Here is a 13,346-nt window from a genome sequence, read left to right on the forward strand (position 1 = left end):
AATATCTAACTTGAATCTTCCCTGTTTAACTTTGAATCCATTACCCCGTGCCCTATTACTATTATTTATTATTTATCACTTATTATTTATCACTTTATATAATAATATTACTGAATTAACATTATTCTGTAATATAAATATATAACTGCTGTGCACCAAGGTTTTGACCAGGGTCATGGTCAAGTGGTTATGACCAAGTATAATGTATTTCAATGGTTGTCTATATGATCAGAGTCCAGAGAAGTTTACTGAATGTATGTGGAGTTCTAAATCTTGACTCCAAATGAGTCGAGCAGAATCCCATGTTCATGGCTGCACTACAAGGCTCATCTTTCTCCTGCTGCAGCCACAGGTTCTGGTTTTACTGTATTGCTTGATTTGTTTCATTGTGTATCAGCTAGGGATCTCTTTCAGAGGACTGGGAGCCATATTTTCTTTGTAATGGAGGGCTGCTTCCCTGACACGAAGTAAGGCTGAAACCCTTTTAAGTAAAAATGAAACAACCACAGCTCTAGCATGCAAATTTCACTTAGCTACTTGGACAAAATTTCACTCAAAATTTGTAAGTACAAAGGAAAAAAATATCACAACCAAAGTATCTCAGATTTTGGAGTGTTTGATTCTTTTGACAAGCAATCAACATTTTCTGCATTAGCCATCCACTCTATGGAATTTATCGCTTAATGGAAAATTCACTTTTCCATTAAAATTTATTCTCAGCCAGACACATCAGTAAATCCATAACACTGTAATGCCTGTATTCTCTGTAAATGCATTTTTCCTTCTTATAAACTGAGATGAGCAATAAACTGCTACCTGGAATAATGGCCACACAGTGTTCTGAATACAGTAAATTCTTAATATAAGAATGCTTCATAACTTAAAAGCCAGCAGAAATATGTGGAAAAATGTTACTGCTTTTCTGGTGCAATATATTAGAGACATTGAAAAATAAAGAAAAGAAATCAAGGAAAACATTATTAATTTCCTTCAAAATCTGATTAAAAAGAAGAAAGGTAAATAACTTAAACAGGTATTTTTAAAGCCCTGCTGTTACCAAGGGTTTCAAAATACAGCAGAGAGTTTCAAAACATTATTTTTTAACATAAATATGTACCTTTTCATAATGGCATCCTTTGGTGAGCTATAAAAGAGAACAATAATCGAAGATAAACCAAAGTTCCTTTTTAAGAACCAATATTAAAAAAACAAAGCAGAACCATAAAATCATCTGCCAACTTCAAAAGAATTACAAAGCATGAAATTCCTTAAGCTTGAAACATAATTTAATGACATGTTTAAGGATACACTGTAGAGCTTTGAAATCTTGAGAAAACAGGAAAAAATGAGTTGGGTTTTTTTCTGTGACTAATGAAAATATGTTCACAAAGGGTTTCTAATTGTGATACCCCAGATGTCTGGGCCGTGTTAACATGTCACACACAGAAATCATTTTAACTTTGTTACTTTTTTTCCTGTGGGTTTGCATGAAATAAAGCATTGTCAGAGGCCAGCTTTCTCAAATGGCATGTGTTCAGCTCAGAAGTCTATTTGGAAATGAGGAATAAACTTTTACCCCTTCCCAAAATGGGAGAAGGCACCCATACTTCATAATCCTTTAGCTTCACCCAAAGTGTGGTTGCATGCTGGATTTTGTTAGTGAAAGGATGTCATGAACTGTGTATTTGTTGATATTTACTTTCATTGACCTTGTAATTTCACCACAAACAAAAATCAGCTGGTGCCAAAAGACTTAGGGAGGATATAGGCAGTGTCACATAGTGCTTTGATTCCATGTTTTCACTCCCCCTCTCAAAGTGCAGAAGGTACTAAAATGGTTAGTTTAGACTAGTGTCTCACTTTTATTTTTGTACAGTTGAATGAAGTCAATCCCCTAAACTATGATTTTACAAGAATCAAGTACATGTTATTGCCCAATCTGCAGCTCTGGCTAGATTTCGTTCCTCATAGCTCCGTAAAAACACACAGGTCAAAACCTCTTTGTTGGTCCGTGATTTTCTGTATACTTTTATTTCCTGTTAGTTGCTGAAATCAGCAAGAAAATACTGATAACAGGAAATCAAATCCTGGTGCTCCAGGTTTTATTGCATGATGCTAGGGTGAGTTATCAGTCCTCTTCTAGGAGTCCTGACGAATGTTAAAATAGGTCTGGTTTTATGGGCCTACTTGTGGCAAGGCATGAGTGTAAAAGGAGCTGAAATCTTTCTTGTAAGTAAAAGCCTTTTCTCATGGATACCAAGTAAAGACAGAATAGTCTGGGAGGGGTATTATGGATTATAGCCATTTCTTACTGACATTTGTGCTCGGTTCTCTGTACAACACTCAGTATGCATGCATTTAGATAACACTGTTTCTTTAAAAATAAGGGTAAAGCTTAAAATAGGAACTCTCTAGCTTAGTGTGTTTGCTGAACAAACACTGAAAGGCAGCAGGGAGGTAAATCATTGTTGCATGCTGAAAGGAAGCGTGGCATTACTTATGAATGACTGCATGCATGGCTGCCTGACTCAATGAATGAATCACCCAGAATGAGGCTGTGCAGCTCGAATGAGCACAGAAACTGCTCTGATTTTCATTTGCAAAGCTTAATCATAAATATTGTACATTCTACAGGGCAAGGGAGGAAGGAAGCACAGTCAGACTTGGTTAATATGTTTTATTTCCAGGGTTGGGTATGTTGGTTTGCTGTGGAGCTCACCCCTCTGAGATCACCTGTGGGCATACAGTCCTTTCTGCTCCAGTAGTGCAAACATTTCAAGCCAAGCTGGGGTTCATTGGCCTGACAGGTTGCATCTCACACACATTCATTAAAAATAACAGTGCCATTGGGGAAAAATTATACTACGAGCTATCTTATACTGCAGTCTTTTAAACCACAGAGATATATTCTAATAACTTAAATATTTCCATGCTGGCTTCTATTATTAAATAAAACTAGGCAGAGCCTAAAGCAGGCCAACATTTAGAAGATATTTATAGCATGGAAAATGCCTCATGTCAGGCTATCTAAAATGTCACCAATATTGACCGTTTCAGCTGATGTACCACATTTTTGAGCTTTGGAAGCTTTCATAGGAAACAGGTTTGAAAGGATGAAATATTGTCTGCGCTGAGGGACGGTGTCTATGCTATGACTACTTTAACACTCTGTAAGTGAAAGCTATATATTGTAGAATCAAAGTTTTCACAACTGTACTTTGATTTTGAAAAAGAAGGAACAAAACAGCATCATATCTTTTCGCTCTTTAGCCTCTGCATGAAAAATAGTTTTGCTACTTTTGTAATTAGCAAAGTTTACTATACCATGGTGATCAGAAAGTCACTCTATTTCTCCAGTAAAAAGGAACTTACATTAATAACAAGTGATGCTGGAAATCCACTCAAATGCTTTGAAAATTTTAATGCTGAAAAATCTTTTAGGACTTTGAGTCTGATTTTAAGCTTTATAACTAGAAATTAATTTGCACTGATGAGCTGAGATGTACAGACAAAGAATGGTGCTTTGTTTCAAGGTAACACTTAAAAGATGAAAAGCAAGCAAGAAACCAAACATAAAGAGTGATTTTTTTAAAAAAAGACAGCAAAAAATACCTCTTCTGGGTAAGCCAGATGATTTTTTACTAAAAGACACTGTGGTTCTTCAGGCTTTGAGCCTAGGCAGATTTAGATATAACACATCTGTATTTTGTGAATAAGTCACACAGAAAATGTGTCCTGAAATTAAATGATAGGACAGAGTAGAATGTATAACATAAATTGAAGAAAAGACAGCATGCAGACTGTGGAAAAAAAAAAAATCTAGAGTAAAATTTTAAGTCTTTTTTAATCTAAAATTACATTTACAGAAACAATCTAACTAACATGAAGAGAGTTTTCTGCTTGTTATTTCAAAACTTGTGTAGGATGGAGTGGACTGCTCCAAACGAAATGAACAGAGGCTAACAGTGAGATGAAAAAAATGAATGGCAAGTAAAACAGACAGTTAGGATTTGTATCCTGCTATGCAAATACCTACCCTTCTCTGAGTAAACTGCTGTTGAAGAACTTTGTAGCGGGATCAGCAGTAGCACACATGCAGCTGTACATATTGAGCCCAGGGACTTTTAAATGTATGTGGACAAGTTTTGCAGATCACTCTGAGACCACGGGAGGTCAGAGGGAGTATTCATGGCAATGAAGTCCATCTCCTTTAGTGTCAACTCTGCCACAACTGACCCTGGCTACCATCAGCAGTGCTGCTTTCTGTTGACCAGTGAGTGCCTGTGCTCCAGAGGTAAGATATTCACACACTAGGACACCATTTTCTGCATGATCCTGGTTACACGTGGGACAGACAGGTCAGAAGCTAAAAACACAGATGCTTACCACATGAATTGCTATGACCACAGTAATGGCCATGGCTCCTCACTGCTCCTCTGGGCACACAGCTGTTAACATCTGGCATGGATTTTGAGTACCTCCTTGGTAATGCAGATTGGCATTTCCCAGAACATGACATCTAACATTTGCTTCTTGTAATCTGGCAGGACTGCTCTTGCAGCATATGGGGGCTGCAAGCCACATGTTGCTTATTTCAGAGACCCAAAGGACAGAGAAGTGCTCACAGATGGGAGGTGACAGTGGCTTCCCACCATGCCCTTGCAGATGCATTGCATTGAATATGCTGGGCTTGGTAGCTCTAGCTAATTAGTTTCTCCTGCAGACGGAGAATCATGATGCCAACAGCACCAGTACAGGGCCACTGCCAGCCAGGCAATCCAGCCCCAGCACAGGGGCCGTGGTGCAACAATTCAGGTCAGGCACAGCTTACAAGCTGTAGAGATACCTGTTACTTCTGGGTGTTCTCTGTTTCACTGTTAGCTCTAGATCTAGAAGTCTATTACATTACAGTCCTTCCTCCTGCAGCTGATTGTCCTATGAAACAATCCACTTTACACATCCCCTCTATCTTATGAACACAAAACTACCATAAATGATCTGTGGAAATGCAAGCATAAAAAATAGTGCCTTAGTCAGACACAATACCTACTGTAGGTATGTGAAGATGCATTTGTAAAGCAGTACCCCAACACATGACCCCCTCCTTCTTGTAAACATGAAGGCACAGCTACAATGTGATGGTTGGCTGCCCTTGCAAAACATCCTGTTGGCGCAATGTCTGATGTGCCAGCAGCTCCCGCTTCCCAGTGGTTCACTGCCTGGGCCTCCCCAAACAGCAGCTGCTTCTGCTCACGCAGCATTTAGGGCTCTACTGAACCATGTCTCCTCTGATCGCAAGATGTATTTCCTCCTCCATGGTTTGCCTGGCACCATGGTGCCTGCTGGTGGGGTGCAGAATGGGATGACAGTGCCCTCCGCTGCTTGCTGAGCTGGGGGCTTGAGGAATAGGGCAGAGGTAGGGAACCAAGATTAAATACACTGAAATGCATCAGAAAGGTTTGTTACGATAAGTTACCCTGCAGTGTTACTCAGATCTGAAGCTACTCTCACACTCCCTGGGGTTATAAACCTGTACGAAATGCAAACAATGCAGCCTGTGCACCTCCAGGTTTCTGCTTACCTGTTAGGGTCTGGGATTTAGGTTTGATCCAGTCCAAAAGCTGGGGGAGCACTAGAAAATGCTGGTCTGCACCAGGAAACGCAGTAGAACAAACAGCAGCTTCTGCACAGATGCTCCCTATTGTAAGTGTGGTGATGATTCTGGCTTCAGCTATTTTAGAAATCGAGTTTCCAGGCCAGGTCTTGAATGTATTTTGAATGTACATTCTTGCATTTGCTGTCTTTCCCTGAGCTTTCTCTGGCAAATTGGATAGCGCAACACTGAATGCCTAAAAATAACAATACAGGAATAAGTTTTCATGCTTTACTTTTTGTTTCATTCCCTCAATTTATTTTCTTGGATCTGTTTTGTGATTGCACCTAAGCAAAGTGTCCTTTCGATGAGAAAGTCTGTCCTTTTAAAAGATATTCACTTCTAAATAACTGAGTAGGGTGAGTCATGTAGCAGGAAAAAGTTAAGAATGACAAACACTGACTCCAGCAATACGTTGCTTCTATTAGTAGCAATTTCTTTATGACCTTAAGACTTCCGTAGCAGCATAAATATTTTAAATGGTTGAAGCAATTTGAACAATCCTAGTTAGCTCAGGCATTAAAAATGCAGCAGTGAAGGAAGGGAAGCTTGTTGACAGCATTCAGGCTTAGAATTATAGTCACGGTCGTGACCATGTCACTGAATGGTCATAACTTTCCAGGTGGATTTATAACAGAGCAGTTGCCTGGTAGCCAAAAAGCAGAGACCCGGAGCTGGGATATCCAGAAGCAAAATCATAAGCCATGGTTTGAATCGTAGTGCTGGAAATACTCAGAGTGAATCTTGCTTCTGTGAGCTAAGTGTCTCATGCATGGGCTTGTAGTAGCATGCAGATATTCATCAAAGAATGAGTAGCAGTAATGTTAGAAATCATGCAGATTTAATGTTTATCACTGTGATAATCACTTTTTGATAAGCACTCCATGTCAAAATAAGGGAGAGGGAAATCTGGGCTACATCTGTAATGCTAAAGAAAACAGGGTTGCTTTAGTGGAGCTCATGTGGGGTGCAAATAGTTACAAAATAATTTCAAAGAAAATTGATTGCAAAACAAAATAATAGATTTGTTTGGGGCAGTTTTGTGTTTTGTTTTATTTTTTTTGAGTTTTGGTGTTCTTTTTCTGAAAGAAAATAACATGGGGACTGGCTTGCAGGCTATCACAGGGGTGTTCTCATAACGTGAAACTGGAGTTATACATTGCATACATGCATAGGAGACAGAAAGAATAGAGACTTTCATGTACCAAACTTTAAAATCCAAAAATAAACATGGCTCTACTGAAGATCATGCAATCTTTCTTCTTGATTGCTTTGCTTTCTGGTTTGATATATTTGTCGTCTGTCTTACTTGAATTGGATGCTTTGAGGGTAAGAGCACCTGACAGCTGTGATGATTACTATGAACTGAGTAACAAACAGTGCTAAGGGTGATGAGTTCGTTTGCAGGTTGTGTGTGGAAAAAACATTTCAGCTCTAGACCTAACTTGGGCCTGCTACATGAGCTAGACCTTGCTAGTCTAGCTAGTATCATGTCTTCACCCAAGCGCTGGCTTGGATGTGGTCTCTCAGAGGAAGGTGGAAATGTTTTGAATATCATGTATGTCACATCTTTGTGATGTGTATACTATGACTTTGTGAGAAATGTGATTTCTTAACTGTTGTGGTGATTGTCACAGCCCTTGGCATCATATCATGTTCAATATTTGCTGAATGAAGCTCATTCATTTAACTGCCCTGGGTACGGTATTCCACAAAGATCTTCTTGCACAAGCAATACTGTCAGATCAGAAAACACTTTCATTAAAGAAATGGAATTTTACTATACCCATGGTAATGTGTTTCTGATCTTTTCCCACAGAGGAAAGATGCTTGCGCAATGAAGAAGGTGCTGTAGCTCACTCTCACTGCAGACCAAATCCGGTGTTATTCTTTCTTATTTAATCTAGGTTTCTAAATATTTTGAAGGTTATTGTAGCAATTTGTCCAATCATTACTTCAAGCTATTGATATATAAACTTCTGGTAAGGTCACCTTGAAATATCATGTTTTCAATAGGAAGAACCCCCATTGTCTTTACTCTTTTTCACATCTTAGTTTAATTAAATCTAATTGTTTTTTTCTTTGGCTAATGTTGCCGTATTTCCAATGTAAGAATGTTACCAGCTGAATTATTTCAGCTGTATTCCCAGTCAATGTCATTGCTAGACTCAGAACTGCCCAGAATAGAGGCTAAAACATAAGCTATTCCTTCCTTTCTTTCACACACAGTATGATCTGAAGTTTATGTAGGACTGTTCACATGAATAAATAGTTGGCAAGGTGAATCAGGGTTGAAAAACCTGGCCCTTAAGCCTAACCGAGGGACATAATCAGATCAGTTCTCTGAAGATAAATGAACAATGTTATCATTTTATTAAGACAAATACTACTTTAGTCTATAGAATAAACAAGCTTCCTCTCAGTCCTGTCATATGATATTCATGCTGGAATTCACTTGAACAAGAGTGAATTCATTTCGTAATAAATAACTGGCAGTTATACACCACCTTTGGCCACAAAGCCTTCTTAAGGCTGTGTTATGCTCCTTACATAGTTACCAAAAAAAAAAAAAAATCCAGAAAAAAGTGAGGCATAAGTTTAATAGTGTGAGTAAACTGCAAACAGATGACAGGAATTTCACAAGCGAAAGGCCAACTTTATCAAAGAAGTTATTTTTTTCCTATTGTTTGCTTGAAGCAAACACTTTCAATACATTGACAGGGAAACTGAGTCACAACACATAACTAACAGTCACAGAAACTGTTGTTGGGTTTTGCTTTAAAACCCAGGAGCTCTTGTACTCTAGTCCTTTGTTCACAAACTTCCTTTCCTGTGTTGACTGCATGAAAACAAACAATGGTTTCAATCAACTTCAAAAAGGGAGGAATGCATTTCTCAGGCTCTGAAAATGCTGCAATTCACTTCAGCATACTGGAAAGAGCTTAGAGCTCAGAGAACTCTCGATCTGAATCTGTTTCTAGGAATCTGCAGAATGAGTTTGTTCTTCTGGTTATTTAATTTATTGTTTGGATGACTATAGGCATATTCATGGAAAACATAAATAAATCATGACTGTCTTATGGTAATTACCATGAACAGTAATTTTACTGAAACTTCATCTGGGAAGTATGTTCATCATTCATTACTTCAGCATTGCTGTTGCACAACCAGGTAGTACAAACAAACCATATAGATTAAATTACATGTTGTTTGCCACCAATAGTGCACAGTGAATAATGCTGAAGTGCTCTCTTGCCAGACTATCTGCAGAGCAGGATGTGTCCGCCTAGATCATGCAGTAAGACCCCAGAACTGCAGACAGACAGGGAGTGTTCCTGAATGACTGGCAAACAGGAAAATAACAACTAGTAGTCACTGGGAGAATGATTTGTGATGTGTTATGTGATATAACTTGCTATTTCATCTACATGTTTTTTTCTGTATGTGAGCAAATTTAGCCCACACTCCTCATAAAATAGTTACATTTTTGAAGCATGAAAGTCATTAGGCTAATGCAGGTCTAAGAGCTCCATAGCAGTCTATGGGTATGGTTAGATCAAACAGAATTTTGAAAGTTTGGATTTAGCATGTTTGAAAATGAATCTTTCAAGGTGCATTTAAAGTTATCTAGAAAGCCATAAACATCATTAAAATATGTATTTGTAAGCTGTATTCTATATATACATAGTTATGAAGTTTAGAGCTTAGATGATGAAGCATTCAGCTCACTAACAGTAAACTCAGTATGAATTCCTTATACAGGTAGCTTTTTCAAATATCTGTTCAGGCTTATCTTACCTTGCCATGCTTCCCACCACTTTAGCCCTCTTACAGTCATTTACACCACTGAAAAATATGACTGAAATATCATCTCATCATATCCTAACAGTTTTATATATTATCTCTGCTGCAAAAATGAAGGCTCATAGGCCTAATCTCAGCGATGTGCTCTGCATGTAAAGCATGCATGGGTCTTTAGGAGCTTGAAGCGCATAGGCATTTACAGTCCTAGCAGATTCAGTCTGTGCCTTAAAATATCTAATCCAAAATTCTACCTTCTAATTGAAGAGATTTCTAAAAATGTGTTTTCCTTTTTTCAGAGCCAATATTTGACAAGTGTCTATTTTTTGCCTTTGTCAACAGTATGATTCCCATATCTGTTTGCAAATCTATAGTAGCAGTACTTCCGGAGGAAAAAAAAATATACTGCTTTATTTCACACTGTTTGAAACTGAAGTGAGATGTGATCGTGTTAATGCTGGTGGTTATTTCAGGCATTTCTGCAAACACAAACTGCCCAGCTGGACTTGTATATTCCTTTCTACAGAGATTTTTGTTGTAATCTGCAAAATAGGTCCTTCCTCTCTTCGCCTTCTCATCTGCAGCTTCGGTACTTGCTTGTCCCTTAAATAATTAGCAGGAAGAGTCTGTCCTTAATTGAATCTTGTTGTTGAGATTCCTTTCACTGATAAGTTCATCTGAGAAGAATTGGGCCTTTCTTAGAACACACTGCTGTCAATGGGATACATGATATTTTGGAGTCAGTTTTAACACAGTGATCACACAAGACCCAGCTGCCTGAGTAAATGGTACTGGCCACTAGTGAGCTTGTCTCTCAAGCTAACCCTGCTCTGCCAGACTGCCACAGCTCTAGTGTTGATCTCAGGAAAATATCAGACTGTTCGACTTGTTTTTTAGCTCTGGAGAATTTCTACCTCTTGAATCTCATTAAAACAGACTTACCTCTTCTTTTATAAAAATGGAGTTTGTTCTCTACTCTGAAGGCTCGATCAAGTGCTTTTTAGTTGATGGAAAACCTGTCATTTACTGCCGTGGCCTTTGATTTATTCTCCATTTCCCTTCAACTCCTGTATTATTTGAGCTGGTCAATTTTAGCAGGTTTTTTTTGAGGATAAGGATTTGTTTTTAAACCTGTCACCTTACCCATAGCAAATTTCTATCCATCCCCTTGGAGAAAAGCCAGCCTAAATCATTGACTAGCTGTTCAAAATTGATACCAGATTTTACCGTAAGACCCTTACATAGGGGATGTGGACTTTAGAACATGGAGTTCAGACGAGGAGGTGTGATAAACAGTGCTTAAAAACAGGTGGGTTTGTGTTTCACTGAAATATATGCTATTATGCACCCTGAGGAGAAAGGAAAGGCAGCAGAGAAGGAGGGGAAGTTTGGCCCATATGGGAAGTGGGAGAACTGAGGTTAATGTAATCAGTAGCATTGTATAGCAGTTTATAACCTGAATCCAAGAAACACAGCAAGCATTCAGTTACTTGATTTGGCTGAGAGTCAGTGAAAGGGATGTTACTTAGAATTTCAAAAAATTTGGCAACAGAACAGCTACATGAGAATGATGTTGCAAGGGAGGATGTAGTCCTGAGACAAAGATTTCATACAGATAATATTTGGCTCCAGACTTGTAAGATTTGGATATCTCCAACACAAACACTAAGACATTAACAGGAAAGATCAAACACACCCAATGAAGTTTTATTACATTATAAACATTGAGAAAAGCCATCTAGCCAGCTGTGCTGCTCATCTGCTCCTAGGTATGTGAAAAGTTAGAAAACAAAACCTGAATTTTCTCCTCTGGAAAAGTTCCATTTTATAGTACTCCTCTGAAAAGCTGGTACTCCAGTTTTCAGTCTGCAGCTGCTGCAGACCATTTACCACATCCCTGTGCAGTGCTGCAGTCTCATTGCCCGCTGATCCTGGTTTCCCCATTGAGTTGTGACTCAGCTGCCCTCCCGAGCTCTGGCTCCAGCAGCAAGAGTGGACACGTGCCCTTGCTGGGGACCTGTAAGTTTAGTGAAATCAGTCTGCTGCAGTGTTAAGGTGAGATTTTGGTGGCACCCATGCGTCTCCTACTTCCTCAATAAAGCACAGGGCATGTGCCAAACAATCCATGCAGCTGTAATGAAACCACAGCTTACTGTTTAAGGAAAATATGTTGAGGCTTTCACTCCACTTGGGCTAAGTTAATTTTTTCTCACTTCAGATCCCCAGCTGGAAAATGGGGCCTATTGCCTTCCTCTGACAGCTCTGTCAATTTGTGTTACAAATGTTTAATTTTTATATCCTGTCAGCAGACAACATGGTGATGCGCTGCTCCACACAAGTGAAGGCAGTGGCAACCTCATCAAAAGCAAAAAGTGAGTGTCAAAAATGATGCTGATCACATTTCCAAAGCAAAACACCATAATAACTACAGCAAAGATGTAAATACATTTGCAGAGTCTACCTAAACCCAAGTTTTCGGTAGACTCTGCAAAACCACGTTTCTTTGTTTTTTTGCAATCTGAGGAAAGCAGGGGTAAAAAAACCCAAAACAACAGGCATGAAATCTTGAAATTTAGGTATTGAAAGAAATCTTGACATTTAGGTACTGACAAAGTATTTTCAGCAGCTGTCTGTAATGATCCTGATGTGTTCCATTATGGTGAATGTGGTGAAGGTGTCGTATGTGTCAGACCGGCAGTGACATCATGGTGAGATATGATACAGCGGCTGCCACTGTTGCCTTAGGCTCTTCTTGTCTGAGCCTTTCTTTGCCTTTAACAACTCCCACTTTTTTTTCCATCAGCCTCCCGCAGAAGGAGAAAAGAGAGGAATAACTTCTTAAACAATGTGTTTTGTAAATGATGATTGCCTCTTGTTTGAGATGGGAGACTTGAGAAAGACAACTGCGACATCATGTCATCCATGTTCTGCAAGCTAAAAAAAGAATTAAAAAAGAATAAAAATGTCATAATAGTTTGCAGAATAGTTTGCAAACAGAAAGGTGTGATCCAGAGAAATCTATTTTGAGTACCAGCATTCCATTCCTCTACACTGGCATGGCAGGTATACTTTTTGCTGTTATATGAGCAGACACCCCCTAGCAGTGCCATACTTTCTTGGGTAATTTGTTAATGGTTTTCTAAATTATACAGTGGCATTTTTGGAAATGTTTTGTTCATGGTTCCCTGAGTTCTGGGTTAGGTGAAAGCAGGTGTAGCACAGAGAGATTGGCCACATGGTGCTCTGAAGGCTGTTTTCGTTTAGGAACAAAAGACAGGCTGAGGTTAGGAGGGAGGAAATATATATCGCAGCTGTGCCAAATATCTAATGCATAACATTAGCACTGGCAAAAGAGGAAAGAAAATTTAAATGTGGGAGGAGAGGCATCTCTAGGGAAAAGGCACATTAAAAAGAATAAGAGGAACCCAAGACAAATCTGTTCTTGATTTGAAGGCCCATAGCGTAACAGCCTGCTGAGAGGAACTGAAAGAGCCTCTTTTGTAACAACAGGGGCTTTGAGTGTTGCACAACCAGCTGAGAAACATCCTGGGACAGCCACCAGACTTCTGTGGACAAATATAGAGGAGAAGGAGGAAGCTGCTTAACACTGTCTCACAGCTTATGAACAGAACACAAAAGTAGCTCAGACTACTAACCTAGTGAAAATAGCAATATGTTCTGGAGTCTGAGAACTGATGCTGTGACAGTGGTGGGGAGAGGGGACTAAGCCTTTTTCTGTTCCTGGGTTTTACCCTGTCAACATCTGCTCTTCCTCCCATTGCCTCACAGGCCTAGGAAACTGAAGAGATTTGGGGCTGGATCTGCAGGTACAATTCCTGTGTGGGGATCTGGCTTGCTCAACTCTAGGAACTTCTATATTCTGTGATGACAA

Source organism: Neopsephotus bourkii, unplaced genomic scaffold, assembly GCF_033783945.1.
Source record: "Neopsephotus bourkii isolate Nb327-2 ecotype Australia unplaced genomic scaffold, CSIRO-AGI_Nbou_v1 NB_1493, whole genome shotgun sequence".
Lineage (NCBI taxonomy): Eukaryota > Metazoa > Chordata > Aves > Psittaciformes > Psittacidae > Neopsephotus > Neopsephotus bourkii.